The sequence below is a fragment of the Balaenoptera borealis genome, assembly GCF_965194805.1.
Source record: "Balaenoptera borealis genome assembly, chromosome: 12".
In the NCBI taxonomy this organism is placed as follows: domain Eukaryota; kingdom Metazoa; phylum Chordata; class Mammalia; order Artiodactyla; family Balaenopteridae; genus Balaenoptera; species Balaenoptera borealis.
In genome coordinates, this window is record NC_138869.1 from 43901394 (window position 1) to 43915077 (window position 13684).

The 13684-nt window shown below is 43.2% G+C and overlaps 1 protein-coding gene across 1 annotated transcript in view; it reads right to left on the bottom strand.

The window, feature by feature from the left end:
* The window catches only part of LOC309608120 (protegrin-5-like), a 111574-nt gene that overhangs the window by 48920 nt on the left and 48970 nt on the right, over positions 1-13684 (bottom strand). The gene's annotated exons all lie outside the window — the stretch shown is intronic.

The window sequence follows — 13684 nt, forward strand, 5'->3', positions numbered from 1 at the left end:
TCTCTTTTTCTATGAATTTGTTGTGTGTGTTTGTTTTTTAGATCTCACATATGAGATCATGCAGTATTTGTCTTTCTCTGTCTGACGTATTTCACTTAGCATAATGTCCTCAAGGTCCATCCATGTTGTTGCAAATGGCAGGGTTCCCTTCTTTTTTTATGGCTGAATTATTCATACACACACACACACACACACACAGTCTCACAGCTTCTTTATCCATTCATTAATCAATGGGCACTTAGGTTGTTTCCATGTCTTGGCTATTGTAAATAATGCTGCTATGAACATGGGGATGCAGATATCTGTTCAACATAGTGTTTTCGTTTCCTTTGCAAATATTCACAGAAGCAGAATTGTTAGATTATACGATAGTTCTATTAACTCTCTGAGGAATATTCACATTGTTTTCCATAGTGGCTATACCAATTTACCATCCCACTAACAGTGCACAAGTGTTCCCTTTTCTCTACATCCTTGCCAGCATTTATTATCTCTTATCTTTTCAATAACAGCTATTCTAACAGGTGTGAGATGATATTTCATTGTTGTTTTGATTTGCACTTCCCTTATGATTAGTGATGTTGAACATCTTTTCATGTACCTGTTGACCATTCATATATCTTCTTTGGAAAAATGTCTATTCTTGCTGTATAAAAAATTAATTAATTAAAATTCAAAAATTCAAAAAAAATAAATAAAATTACATAAATGAGCTCTTTAACATTCGGTAATTCTACACTGTTCTTTTATAACTTACATTTATGTTCCACTTCCCCATAAAATGTTATCCAAATGTAATACTTTTTATGTTTGAAAAACATTTTATTGATCACATCTTTGTAATAAAAATATGTATGTATTAAAGTAAAATTTAAAAATTAAAAAAAAATGTCTATTCAGGTCCTTTGCCCATTTTAAAATTGGATTGTTTTATTTTCCCTAATGAGTTGGGGAAGGAGCTCGTTTCACATAGGGTTCCTGTCTCCTGTTCAGCTGGGTTGTTAGCTGGTCTGCTAGGGCTTCTCCTGGAGTCCAGATGATTGTGAGAGGGAGACGGGGTGGTGGTGGCAATGCTGGCTAACTTATTTCCTGGGTCATGGTGGTTATTGTGTTTCTGAGGTTTCTTTTGCTGTGCCCTAGGGCAGGGCTTTACTGAGCCACCCATCTCATGACTGAGAGCTTTGCAACTTACTAAGGACTATTCTCTTCCATCTTGGGAAGGCTGGGATGACTTGCTGAGTGAGGTTGCTGTGTTGGGACATAGAGGTGTGGTCACAATGACTGGGACTTTCATTGCCCATCTTCTGAGACTTGGAGGTTTGTTCAGGCTTGCTGTTATCCATCATATCCTGTATTTAGGGAAGTTTTTCTGGCTTACTAGGGTTCCTGTTGTCTCATGCTCAGTACTGGGTGGATTAATTTGCTGGCCTTCACTCACTGTGTCAACTGACTTGTGCATAATCTGAGTTGCTACAACTCCCCTTGTCTGTGGCTCATAGTTGAGTGAAGTACTGGCTTGTCATTTGTGGAGTCAGGGTTGGGAGTCTAGGGTTCCAGAATCAGAGGTTAGAATTTATGGGTTGGTGTTTAGGGATTAGAGGTTGGGATTAGGAGGTTAGAGGATGTCAGTGGCTCAGAATCTAGAAACAAAGTCTAGGGTTAAAGGGTTATGAGTTTAGGGGCTAGGGCTTGGGTTAGGGGTGGAAATCTGTATCAGAGATATTAAGGTTAGAATGGTGGTCAGGGATCAAAAGTGTCCAAATCAAGGGTCAGATATTTGGGTGGTGGTTAGGGACTGGGGTGGGGTTAGATGCTAGGGCTGCACCAAGGGCCTAAGGTTTAGGACTTGAGTTTAAGGACAAGCGTCATGGTTTCAAGGTCAGCTTCAGAAGAGAATGAGTCAGGGTTAGGGTCTGAAGAGCTAGGGTTAGGTTACAAGTCAAAAAAGTTAGATCACTGTCAGTGATAGGGTTAGGGGCTTAGGAAATAAGATTTAGGGTAAGGTTAGGGACTAGGGTTGGGATTTGTTACAGTTAGGGAGGCAGGGTGAGGGTAACTCCCTCTTTTTCCTTGCTGTGGGCAGGTTATCCAAGTAGACAGAAGGCAGCAGGTTCTATGGTCACATAAGCCCCAAATTCCAGGAGATAACATGTCAAGGTTTCACGCCAACTCTCTCATTGCACGCCCCTTTTGACCAGGACAACACCAGGCCCTGAGATTCAAGGAATCAGTAGGGGAGGGATATGCCAATCTCCCTCTCCTGCAGGCACTATCCTGTATCTGCAAGTCGGGCTCTTGGGGTCCTCTTTACCTGGCTCAGGGAAACCACCTTTTCTCCTCTGAGGTACTCTGCAATCTTACTAATTGTGTTCAACAGATTTCTAGTCATACATACACACACACACACACACACAGACACACATCTGCACACACATCCACACATATAGAGAGGAAGCTAGTGATACGGCTGGAGGGTTGCTAGCCAGATTCTGCTCTCTTCTTTAGTAAGGCCAGAAGAAAGGGTGGGCTAAAGCAACAAAGTTAGGTGCAAGTTCTCAGAAGAAAAACAGAAAAGGGTAATGGGAAAGAGAATGATGAGAAAGGATGTTGCTTTAGATAGTAAAGTCTGGCCAGGCCTCTCTGAGGAGATGACACAAGGCCAAGGAGGGAATCAAGCAAATACTGGGGAGATGAGCTTTCAGGCAGTGAGCACCTCCTGCAGGGGCCTTGAGGTGGGAACAAGGTAGTGGAATGGTAGGAGGGGAGAGCGGTTTGTGAAGGCACACAGGTCAGGAAAGGTCAAATCAGACAGTATTTTAAGGGCGATGGTGAGAAGTTTGGATTTTGTTCTCAATAGAATGGGAAAACACGGCAGTTTCTTTAGGCAGAGGAGTGATGTGAACTGCTTTATACATTAAAAAGATGAATCTGGTGGTTGTATGAAAAATAAGCCACAGAAGGGTAAGAATAGATAATCCATGTAGAGATGAGGCTGACTTGGGCTAGGAAATGGTAAGAAGAGATTAGATTCAGGATACAGTTGAAGGCTAAAACCAAAAGGTTGGCTAACAGATTGTTGAGGGGAATGAAGCAAAGAAAGGAACCAAAAATATGCCTGAGTTTTTTGGAAAATTTGATAGCTAATGACAGGAGTTGAGTTCAGGGGATCAAAAGTTCAGTTTACGACATTAACAGTAAAAGAAAACAATATACATTTCATCTAAAAAGTGAGTGTGGGGGACTTCCCTGGTGGCGCAGTGGTTAAGAATCCGCCTGCCAATGCAGGGGTCACGGGTTCGAGCCCTGGTCCGGGAAGATCCCATATGCTGCGGAGCAACTAAGCCCGTGTGCCACAACTACTGAGCCTGCGCTCTAGAGCCCGCAAGCCACAACTACTGAGCCCGTGTGCCTAGAGCCTGTTCTCCACAATAAGAGAAGCCACCGCAATGAGAAGCCTGCACACTGCAACTAGAGAAAGCCCGTGTGCAGCAACGAAGACCCAACGCAGCCAATAATTAATTAATTAATTAATTAAAAAAAAAAGTGACTGTGAAGGTATTGTAAGTGTACTTTTTTTTTCACGGAAAATATTTGTTTCAGCAGTTGTCAGCAGAGATGGTGCTTCAAAGCTAGACAGAAATGTCTATCAGTGTTTTTAAAGCAAATAATCTCTCTCAATCAGGGGCTTATTATCTATTCATTTTGTGAATATTCATGCCATTTCCTCTATTTTAATCTTCCCCTTTCCTACTTTCAGGGTAACTATTGTCAAGAATTGTGAAGAGCCATGGATTTTACCCTACTTTCAAAAATACTGGCAGAAGTCACAAAACTGAATCAGAGATAAGAGTTTATTACTCTCAGCAAAAGTAATATCCAGAATGTCAGGTTATTTGCTCTGGTTCCTTAAGCCCCGATTCCCACAGGGCAATGTGGAGGACCAGGTAACAGCTACACACACCGTGGGTTCCATTACAAGAGAGGAACCCAGGGACAAGCGCACAGCTCTTTTGAGCAAGCAGCAAACACTGTAGCAAGCAGTAAGTAAGTCAGAATCCCTCCCCTGGAGACGAGCAGTTATGTGGTGGTCACTCTGACCTACTTAGTTGCCTATATGACCCACTACAGATACTTCTCAGTAGCAGAAATGGGTCAGCCTTGCAGTCGGGAACACTCAGCCAGAATGTACAGGGATGCTCAGGGCCCATAGTGGACTACGTCTCCTAACAACTAGTCAAAACATTTAAACAAAAGCATCACTGACTCTCAAAAAATTCTCCTATTCTAGGCTCACTCTGGTGGAGTTGCCTCGGAAATAAGGTTTGCTCGCCAGATTATCTAAGGTACTATTTATATAGTGAACTCAAACTAAGCACAGTGCCAACAAGTAAATTCAGCTTTGCTCCTTTGCATTTTAAATATTCTAATATGAATTAATTCTAGAGCTACATTAATATCATCTTGAAGCTATATGGTGAGATTTCAAATACAAAGTCTATAAACATTAAAAAAAAAAAAGTCCCAGCATGTTTTACATAATGATGTCTCTTTCTCATTCCGGTGGTGCGATCTAAGCACTGTGTAGTGTGATCTTGGTGATGTATGAATCTGACACAGAAGTCCTGCTGACAGTACACACTTTGTGCCAAATTCAGAATACAACCATAAAACCACTCAGAAGGACCTGACTGCGAGGTAAGTAATCAGCATTTGAGGCAGATAACAGAACTTATTTCTACAGATTCTGTTCTTGTCACAGTGAACTATTCTAACGTGCTCAGAAGTTGATAAAACTTTCCACTTTACAAATACAAAAATTTTGAGCAAATAAACAAATACTCCTTGTCTGCCTCTGAAGGGAATTAATAAATTAGGAGGTATCTTAAAATCTAATGGAATAAGATCTTATTCTAATTGTCTTTTAGAAAGAATATTGCTTATTAAGTGCTCACATATACACACATATGTATATTTTTACATATATATTAAAAATTTTTTAATTTCTTAATGTTGGCTCTTTAGGATTATTTTTTCCTAAAGCTAGAAATCAGGAAAAAAATTTTACCTAAAAATTTAATGGCCTTGGTGACTAGGTTATAAGGTAAGAAGCAAAAAATTACTCTCGAACAACTTAAGTTTTAAAGCTTTGTCTTTTCTATAGATGCAGTGAGAAAGATTTAATGCCGTTAGACATGTTAGATTGGGGCTGGCTGTAACACCTATTTTATAAAAGGATAAGTCCCATTTAGCATCTGGCTCCCCTGGGAGTGCTACTGAGATGTCTGCTTTGGTCACCTTGGGTAGAGGTTGGCCTATTAGAAAAAGGAGGACACAAACACACCAAGATACATCAGTGTCTCTTCTTTGATAAGGTGGGAACACTCAGGAACAATCAGTCAGTCTTAGAACCTCACGGGAAAGGACTATTTCAGGTGATCTTAATCACAAATACTGTTCTTAAGCTATCAGACATATAACCAAGGATATAAGCTTCCCAGTTTAAACACGTAGTGATCCAACTTTGAGGCTCACTAAAGGGCCTCCAGAAGCAGATGGCTTCTAGAAGTAGACAGTTTCCTTTTGCTATTTTACCAATCAAGAAGATCATACTAAAAAAAAAAAAAAAAAAAAAAAAAGAAGATCATACTATTGGTAGACAGTTTCCTCCTTTATATTTTATTATTTGTCTCTTTCTCCTTTTTTTTTCTCTTTCCTTTTATGTTAATTTTTTTTTGTCCTTCACTGTCAATTTCCAACTCCTAAATTTATTATCTAGCTTTTCCAAGTACTCAAAACAAAACCCTCGGTTACTCTCATGTTACTGAGAGACCAACATGGTTACTTATCAAAAGGGACCAAAGACACTGGATTTCACTGATGTGTACAAAGACATTTTACCCTGGCTAGGTGACTCATAATTCAACTATGATTCAAACAGAAAATTAAGGGACTTCCCCAGCAGTCCAGTGGTTAAGACTCCGCGCTTCCACTGAAGGGGGTGTGGGTTCGATCCCTGGTTGGGGAACTAAGATCCCACATGCCACATGGAGTGGCCAAAAAAAAAAAAACCCAGCAAATTAAGGTATTTCAAACCTTGGAGGCCCAATAGACTACAATAAATTCACTGGCTAGGACAGTCTTCAACTACATACTGACCTGCTAAAATGAGGACTGTGCAACTGCTAACATATTTTTTTAATACCAGGGTTTATATTACAGAAGTAAAACAATCAGTTAATCAATTGAGAAAGAAAGCCACTTCATTAGCTAAACTTGACTAAACCAATCCTTGGGACTTATTCTCCTGATTAAACAGATCAATGAGTAAGTTGGATATGAAATGGGTTCCAAATATGTTTAATAGTATTTAGGATTCCCTTGCTCTTTTTGCCATCTTCTGCTGTTTAATATTCAGGGGTCTAAATACTGTTAAACAGCCATTCCCCTCACACAACATTCAATTCATGTTACTGCCTCAGAAGGACACGAAGTCCTCGGGGCCAATTTGGATTAGAGCTGAAGCTGACTAAAAGGGAGACGTTCAGAAATTCTGATAAGGGAAATAGTATAGACCTCGAAGAACTATGATGAAGGTGCTTACAAAGGATATTGATAGACAGTATTTTTCCAGAGACCGCCTGACACATACACATGAGCTAATCTTCTAAGGTTTTCTGGAGAAACTACAGCCAAGTGAAGCTGTATTATTTAGTAATCCATCCACTTGCTCCAGGGCAGAATACCCTAACTGGCTTCTTTGTTGGCCGCTAGCTAATCAGCAGCTTATCCACAGAAAACAAAAGCCACAATTTTCAAACTACTGTAACAGGGAAGAGCCAAATCTGACAACATGTTGGATCTGTTTCTTTTAGTTTAACCTTTGCTTCCCATTGCTTTTGTTCACTAAAAGGATACTGTCTATACATAATGGCCTGCCTCAGGAACCCTGCCCCTCTGCCTGAATGTTAAACCAAAGTGCCTTTGTTCAGGGAAACATCCGGACCCTGTTCCACCTGTGGATGGCTGCAAGAAAGAAGAAATTAACACATCCCCTCCCTGAGGCTGGCCATTACAGGGGATATTTGCAAAACATATGGTCTTTTTACTTTACTTCCTCATCTCCTCCCCATCTCTGTGCTAGAAAAGAAAATGGCATCCAAAACCCGATAAGATGGTTATTTTGAGACTTTAGTCTGCTGGCTTTCTGAATAAAGTCGTATTCCTTGCCTCAACACCTCCTCTCCGATTTATTGGCCTGTTGTGTGGCGAGCAGACCGAGCTTGGACTCGGTAACACCACCTGCAATTTTCCTTCTTCCCTCTCTACTTTTTCTCTTATAGAAATCCTGTTTCCGCTTTTGCTGGATTAAATCAATCAATCAATCAATCAATCAATCAATCAATCGTTTTCCCTTGTATAAAGTAAAAGTTTTAAAATTATTCTTTGACAAGGGGAGGATTGGTTCTTGGCCTCCTGTTTTCTGTCTGCATTTTCTCCCATGGTCAATTCTTCAGACATATGAGAAATGGAATATTTCCTGCCATATCAGTAAACAAAGGATGTCACAGTCATCCGCACTTCCAGCCCTCCAATGAGAGCTGGTGAGCTCTGAGGGAACTCAGGAAGGAAAGAATACCTGCCATCTAGCAGCCATCAGACTGCAGCCACTCCGTACAGTGAGCCCTGAGGAAACTCAGGATGTGAAAATCCAGGATACTGGCCCCAGACAGCTGAGGTGCATATCACAGGAATGATTTCAGTGAGCCCATACTCTTGCATCTTCCTGTACATAGAAAAGCGCTAAATTCCTTAACTTGGGATATCTGGTTTTCTTTAATTAACAATAATCTTTTGATGTTCCCGACTACCTGCCCTTTGTTACAAAACGTCTATATAACCTGGCTCCCTGCCTCGCCTCCTTGGAGCAGTTTTCTCAGGGTTACTTGAGATGCTGCCTCCTGGGCTTGAGGTCCTAAAAATTCCTACCGAATGAAACATAACTTTTAGGTTGTGAATAATTTTTAAGTCCACACATATTTCCAACCATCCCCTCTTTGACAACTCCCAAACCTAACCTTACTCAATCACCAACAAGCTAGTTCTGCTTGAATGTACTATCACTGCAAACTCACCACATCCCAAACTGAAATTATTTTCTTCTTGAAGCCAAGCTCTTGACTAATTCCCAAACATACAGGTTGCAACTTGTCTGTATGTTATTTTCATACTATTACTATTAGAAAGTAAATGCTTCTTGGCCTGATCCCCTGGGTCCACGAGGAAGGATTTCCCCTGAACACTCCTGGCCTCTTGGCACACCTCTGCTCTCCTGGCTGAAGCTTCAGGGACAGAGAGCCAGGCAATTGTAGCATGGCTCCTTCCTCCTCCCTTATTTCGAGAACGACTTAGCCACAGATTCGGCTACTCTAGGTGGGAAGTTTTACAGGAGTAGGCGCTGCCCGTGGCAGGAGTGGAGGAATAAGATTTATTCAAAGGAATGTTAGGATCTGTTGATTTGGCAGAGAATGTAAAAAAAAGAGACCAGGTAAGGAAATGTGGGGATCACAACATCACATGTAAGTTGAGGCTATGATGGGACCAGTATCTGAGGCACTTCAAATGCTTTTCAAGTTAGCCATGTTGAATATAAGGCCAACACTGGCCTTGGCCTTAGTGAAACAGGAGGGAAGGAGGCAGGGCACAACCTTGGAAAGAATGACATAGCCCGAGGACATGACATAAACTGATTAGAACCAAATGGGTCCAAGATGGAGGACAAGTCAACTTCCACTGGACCTTGAGCCTCCGCATATGCTCACTGTAACACAGCAGCAAGCTAAATGACATACCCACAGGCGCCATGACAGTTCCAAGACCGACCAAAAGGATCAAAAAGTGGGCAGTGGCCCAATTCCTGGAAATCCCCACCCCTTCCTGGAAATCCCCACCCCTTCCTGAAATAGCTGGAATACTCCTCCCACTCATTAGCCTATGAAATTACCCACCCCTATAAAAACTGACAACCCCATACTCTGGTGCTTTTCTCACCTTCTGAGATGGCCCACACTCTTGTCTGTGGAGTGTTTCTCTCTAAATAAATCCACTTATTACCTATCACTTTGTCTCTCACTGAATTCTGCAATGAGACATCAAGAACCTGAGCTTCATTAAGTCCTGAAACCAGGTATGTGACCTCAGTTGGAAGACTGTGGGTTTTGGCCGGGTGAGTCCGGCTGCATGGGTTCAAGTCCCAATCAGGGTTTTGGCTGGGTTCGAGTCCTGGCCGCATGTCCCATTCTGGATTTAGGCTGGGTTTGAGTCCCGGCACGTGGGTTCAAGTCCCAATCTGAGGTGCACGGTTTCACACGGTTTCATTAGCACACACCCATAGCCTTGTGGGGCATCTGCAGACCCTAAGCAGCAGAGGGGACCTCAGTGAGGCAGCCTTGCTGAGGCACAGATTTGACTGTGGGGAAGTCTTTCCCTCTACAGGCCTTTTAGACATCAGAGGCAAAACAATTATTTGGCCCTTTACTATGCTTTTTAGCTAGTTCGACAGGCCAGGGGCTTTAAGTCACAATTAAGTTCCACATATGCTAAGAACACAAGTGTGTAAGCTCCGAACTTTAGTACCAGCCTAGCAGGCAGCATGGAAAGGTCGTCCCAGATTCCATCCCTTATGTTCTGAGCCATACTCAAGGCCAAAGGACAAAATTGGAGGAACGCATGCATTTTTTTTCTACATGGATTAAGGGTCACTCCGCACCTGATGGTCTGTTTTTCAAAAACTCTGGCCATGGTTTTACAGTTCTGAGATTTACACTGCAGCTTCAATTGTAAAAGAGTGGTAGGTTTTATTTATAACAAAAAAGAAACAGTGCCCTGTTACCACCAAAACATGCCATCTTCTTAGACTGAAGTAGAAAAGACATTCAATGAAATGACCACAGCCACAGAAGTTGAAAAGATAATGAGAAAAGCCTAGGCCTGAACATTGTCTCGAAGAATCACATATGTTCAGAAAGACCAGGAAGAAAGGCAGAGCTTTAGAAACCTGCCCTATCAGATTAGGAGCAGTGCAAGAATGAAAACAATGGAAGAGACACTTTCTTAAGAGAAAGTTGACATCTTGGAAAACAGCTGAGAGGCAAATTTCATTTCCTCCCCACCTTCCACAGTCCAGCAAAGGGCCAGCCCTATGGGTCTTCCTTCTCTCCAACAATAAAATGTTAGAAACTCAGTGAGCCTTCTGGAAAGGAGTACAGGAACAGTAGAGAGAAAAACCCTCAAAGAGAAGTGCCTAATAGCAATGCTACTCCTCACCTGACACATTCAGAAGCTGAGGACAGTATCTTGAGGAACACATAGCAAAGGTCTTGATTCTCATTGGGTCCCTGGAAGAACAAACTTCAGGACAGCAGATTCAGGTAAAAAAAAAAACCTGCTGAGAATGAGTCTCAACTGAAACATGTCGGGTAAAGGAACTCCACCCCCCACACCCCCACAGGAGACAGGTGTCCTGGGCATGAGCAACTCCACAGCAGAAGGCAGTGGCCCCTGAGCACTGCTCACAGGGGGCTAGGGAAGCTGTGTCATTAGAGCCCACCCTCAAGGCGGCCCTGCGGTGCCAGAAACCCAGGACCCAAAGGGGAAATGGTATTAAGTAATTTAAATATGCTGGATGAAAAAGAAAGACATCTCAAAAATCTCAAAGAAGACCTGGTTGGGGCTGCCGCTACTACTGTAAATTAACACTGCACGAAGGCAGCATCGTCTTAAATATCACTATCTAGAGACAAGACTAGACACAGGTAGATGTCCCTCTGGATAGAATGAACGTAAGTCATAATTAACCTCTTAATGGGTGATTCTCCCAACTGAGTTCAGACTTACAAGTTCAGAGTCATAACTGGTATAGAATTACTTCAGTCCCAGCAAAACTGAATCAAGAATTTTCCAGCTTATTCACCCTCTCACAGATATAACTGAGTATCGGTATCTTTTGACAGGTTTCTAGGGACAAAATTTTCCCTGCTATATCTGCTAGGGGCTGGGGACTAATTCTGTGAATGTGAGGGAATGCTGCGATAATTTTATAGGTCCTGTCAACTATTTAGATTTTGTTGTTGCTGTTGTTTTAAGTGAGGCTTATAAGAGACTAGGTATTGAACTTGGGTAGCACAGGGTTAGAAGGCAGGTGCATTAGGTTCTCACACTAAGTTATATTCTTCAACAGTTCCATCAGTATTGACATTTAGTCTCCACCTGCCTGCCGTTCCTCTATTTCTGTTAGTTATGAGCCCCGGTTTAGAAAAAGGGTGTTATTTATTGAGTCTCCCCCTAAAATCACATCTGCCCGTACTTTCATAACGTAGGCTTACTGTTGAGGATGGTCAAAGCAACTATAAAATAGAGAACTAAAACCTTCTACAGTGTGTGTAAGACAGACAGAAAGGTGAATTAACGACCATGGCCTAAAAATCAGCAAAATCTCTATAGCCCAGAGGTATGTAAATGAAGATCAAGGTGGGAAACAAAGTTGGACCTTGTGCATTTGGGAAAAAAGGCTAAAACTAAATGTTGGGTTAATGGGACTTGGTAAGTTTACTCTCATCCTCTGAAGGCAGCAATGGACATGTGCCTTCTTCACCAGCCAGACAGGTAAGAAATGGACTCTCCCAAAGACACCTTGTGGAAACAAGCTGCCAGAACCACAGACCCTCCTTCCAACATTCCAGGAGTGCAACACATGTACATGCAGGCACAAAATCAGTTTAAAAAAATGTTTTTTAATTGATGACATTTATAGTTTATTTTCACTATTCTCAAATTCAGTGATTCTCTCCAAGAAAAAAAAAGTACCACCCTTATTCAGCCTGCCACACTGCCCCTTCTCCATACTCACTGTCATCACCCTCTCCATACAGTATACAACACATCACGAATACCCTCAGTTCTCATCCCCTCACCCTGGACTGCTTCAGTGGACTCCATGGTAACCCCACCCCACATCCTACCCCAAATTCCTTAGCGACATGTTCAAGGGCCTTATGACTAGTTTCCCTCATGCCCTATGTACACTTGCTTTCCAACTAAGAATCCTCCCTCACCACCCCCGTATTAGCTATGCTCCTTCGCGTCCACATATCCCTCTGTGCTCAAAGACTTTTTTTTTTTTAAACATCTTTATTGGAGTATACTTGCTTTACAATGGTTAGTTTCTGCTTTATAACAAAGTGAATCTGTTATACATATGTCCCCATATCTCTTCCCTCTTGCATCTCCCTCCCTCCCACCCTCCGTATCCCACCCCTCTAGGTGGTCACAAAGCACCGAGCTGATCTCCCTGTGCTATGCGGCTGCTTCCCACTAGCTATCTATTTTACGTTTGGTAGTGTATATATGTCCATGCAACTCTCTCACTTTGTCCCAGCTTACCATTCCCCCTCCCCGTATGCTCAAGTCCATTCTCTAGTAGGTCTGCGTCTTTATTCCCGTCTTGCCCCTAGGTTCTTCATGACCATTTTTTTTTTTTTTAGATTCCATATATATGTGTTAGCATATGGTATTTGTTTTTCTCTTTCTGACTTACTTCACTCTATATGACAGACTCTAGGTCCATCCACCTCACTACAAATAACTCAGTTTCGTTTCTTTTTATGGCTAATATTCCACTGTATATATGTGCCACATCTTCTTTATCCATTCATCTGTTGATGGACACTCAGGTTGCTTCCACGTGCTGGCTATTGTAAAGAGCTGCAATGAACATTTTGGTACATGACTCTTTTTGAATTATGGTTTTGTCAGGGTATATACCCAGTAGTGGGATTGCTGGGTGGTATGGTAGTTATATTTTGAGTTTTTTAAGGAACCTCCATGCTGTTCTCAATAGTGGCTGTATCAATTTACATTCCCACCAACTGTGCAAGAGGATTCAATGGCTGCCTCTGACCTTGCGATCCAGCGCACGTAAGTTTTTTGCCCCCCGTGTCCCTCCGACAAATACTGGGCACCAACCATGTGCCAGGCACTACCCCAGACAAAGAATAAAAGAGAGATCGAGTGGGGCCAGGCCCACTACGGCGGCCCCGCTGGCGCGCATGTTCACTGCAGGGCTGCCACCTTGAAACGCCCATCCTGTCCTCTCTGAGCCACCTCCCCGAGCAGGGCCACCGGCCTGGCCCTCCCTTCCGCCTGAGGGCGCCCAAGCGGGCTTGGAAGAACAGCTACCGCACGGCATAGCTTCTTCTCCTTCCTGCTGCAGGGCCTCCTGGATCGGGGAGCACTCTGCCTCACCGGGCAAGGACCCTGAAGCGGGCTGCCCGGCCGAATGCCTGAAGGACCCCGCTTGCACCGAAGGCTAGCTATCGCAGTGCCTGGTGGCCGGTCTCCGCGGTGGGAGGATCAGGTGACTCGGACCCGAATTCCAGCAGGACTGGGGCTCCGAAGAGCCTAGAATCTAGCGTGGGCTTAGGCCTCGGTACAAGGGGACGGGGTCGCGCGGCTGCAGGCCTAGAGAAATGGAAGAGCAGGGTGGGGAAGAGGGCGGCGTCTAGAGCTGAGGCTGTGAGTCTGTGGGGCGGGGCTTCAGGTGTTGGAAGCAGAAAGCCGAGTTGACGGGTTGCAGGTCCCCGATGCGCTTGGGAGGATGAGAGGCATGGCTGGCGCCCTCCAGGAAGCA